Source organism: Emydura macquarii, unplaced genomic scaffold (assembly GCF_026122565.2).
Source record: "Emydura macquarii macquarii isolate MOO-44397 ecotype Brisbane River unplaced genomic scaffold, CSIRO-AGI_Emac_v2 contig_384, whole genome shotgun sequence".
NCBI lineage: Eukaryota > Metazoa > Chordata > Testudines > Chelidae > Emydura > Emydura macquarii.
This window is the reverse complement of record NW_027130521.1, coordinates 3,777-5,501: the sequence shown is the minus strand read 5'-3', so window position 1 is coordinate 5,501 and position 1,725 is coordinate 3,777. Positions and strand designations below refer to the sequence as shown.

General features: G+C 48.6%; 1 pseudogene; it reads right to left on the bottom strand.

Moving 5' to 3' along the window:
- Positions 1-511: 511 nt before the first annotated feature.
- LOC137146208 (olfactory receptor 52K1-like) lies at positions 512-1,474 on the bottom strand (annotated as a pseudogene).
- Between the last annotated feature and the right edge of the window lie 251 nt (positions 1,475-1,725).

Genomic DNA, 1,725 nt, shown 5'->3' with positions numbered 1-1,725 from the left:
TACAGAGACACCATGTCGTAGGCATTGCAAGCCATGAAATAATCTCATTAAAATGGATATAATCTCATTGTCATGTAGGCAGCAGGGCTCAGTGGATAAAGCACTGGACTGGGATGCCGGAGCCCTGGGATGAGTTCCTTGCTCAGTCACTGGACTGCTGGGTGGCGTTAGGCAAATCACTTCATCTCCCTACATGTAAGGAGTGAGCAAGTCTAAACCTCTTGCTACAGATGGACAAATGAGGCAGGACCACAGCCAAGTACAACTTCCATGTTGGCCAGCACATCTCAGGGAGAGCCCTGGGACTGTACGCTGCACTCTGTATGAAGGAGAGGGAATTCCCAATCCAGCATGCCCAGAGGTTCACTGCATATTATGTGGAAAGCTTCAAAACTATCGACAATGCAAGATGCTGCAGAAAGGAACATCTGCGCTCACTCTGCTGACGTTTTTAGGGGGGTGGAGACCTGCATGATGAGTTTTCCAGTACGAGACTAAACACAATGACAGCCTAGAACCTTTTCCCTCGGAACAGGAGATGCACTCTGATGTGAATCTGTTTGGTTTTCACCCCGTACACGATTGAATTCATCATGGGAGGAAAAAGGAGGTAGAAATTGGCCATCAGGGTGTGTATGTGAGGGGCAACTTGGTGACCAAACCTGTAAATAATTACGAAGAGAACCAGAGGGGTGTAAAAAATTAAGATGGCACAAAGGTGGGAAACACAAGTGCCAAAAGACTTCAGCTGCTCTTCCTTGGAGGCCACCCTTAACACATTCCTTAGGATCTTGACATACGAAAGGGTGATGAGCATCATATCCAGTCCCAAAATGATGAGAGTTGCGATGATCCCATAGATGTTATTGAACCTGGTGTCGGCACAGGCCAGCTTCACCAGTGCCATGTGTTCGCAGAAGCAATGGGAGATGACGTGGGACTGGCAGAAGGGCAGCCTCCTGAGGAGGAAGGGCAGAGGCACCACAAGGAGAACAGTCCGGGTCAAAGCCACCAGCCCGATCTCTGCTATCACTGAGCTTGTCAGGATGGTGGCGTACCTCAGGGGGTTGCAGATGGCGACATACCTGTCAAAGGCCATGGCCACCAGCACACCAGACTCCATGCATAAGAACGAGTGAAGGAAAAACATCTATACAAGACATGCAGTAAAGCTTATCTCCCTGGAATTAAACCAAAAGATGCTCAGTGATTTTGGCATGATGGCTGTAGATACAACCAGATCGATGACAGCCAGCATGGCGAGGAAATAGTACATGGGCTTGTGGAGGGAGGGCTCTGTCTTGATAACATACAGGAGGATGCTGTTTCCTAGAAGGGCCACAGTGAACACTGAGAAGAAGGGGATGGAGATCCAGAGGTGCATGGCTTCCAGCCCCGGGATGCTGCTCAGGAAGAACACTGACAGATCAGAGCCTGCGCTGTTGGAACCTGACAGGTTGTCTTGTTGTGGCATCTTTTGCAAGTCTTACAACTACGTCTTTCCCTTCAATAAAGCACAACACATGGAATGAACAGATCTTGTAAATTAGATACATACAAGGGGCCAGTCAGCTCCGGATGAAGGGGATGCACCTCCCGTTGAGTACATCAGGAGCCTCTGCTTATATCAGGGATGAATCTGACCCAAAGCTGTGGAAGTCTGTGGAAATAATTCCTTTGACGTCAGTAGAGTTTGGATTCGGCCTTTTTTTCCTAGTCTTTCCT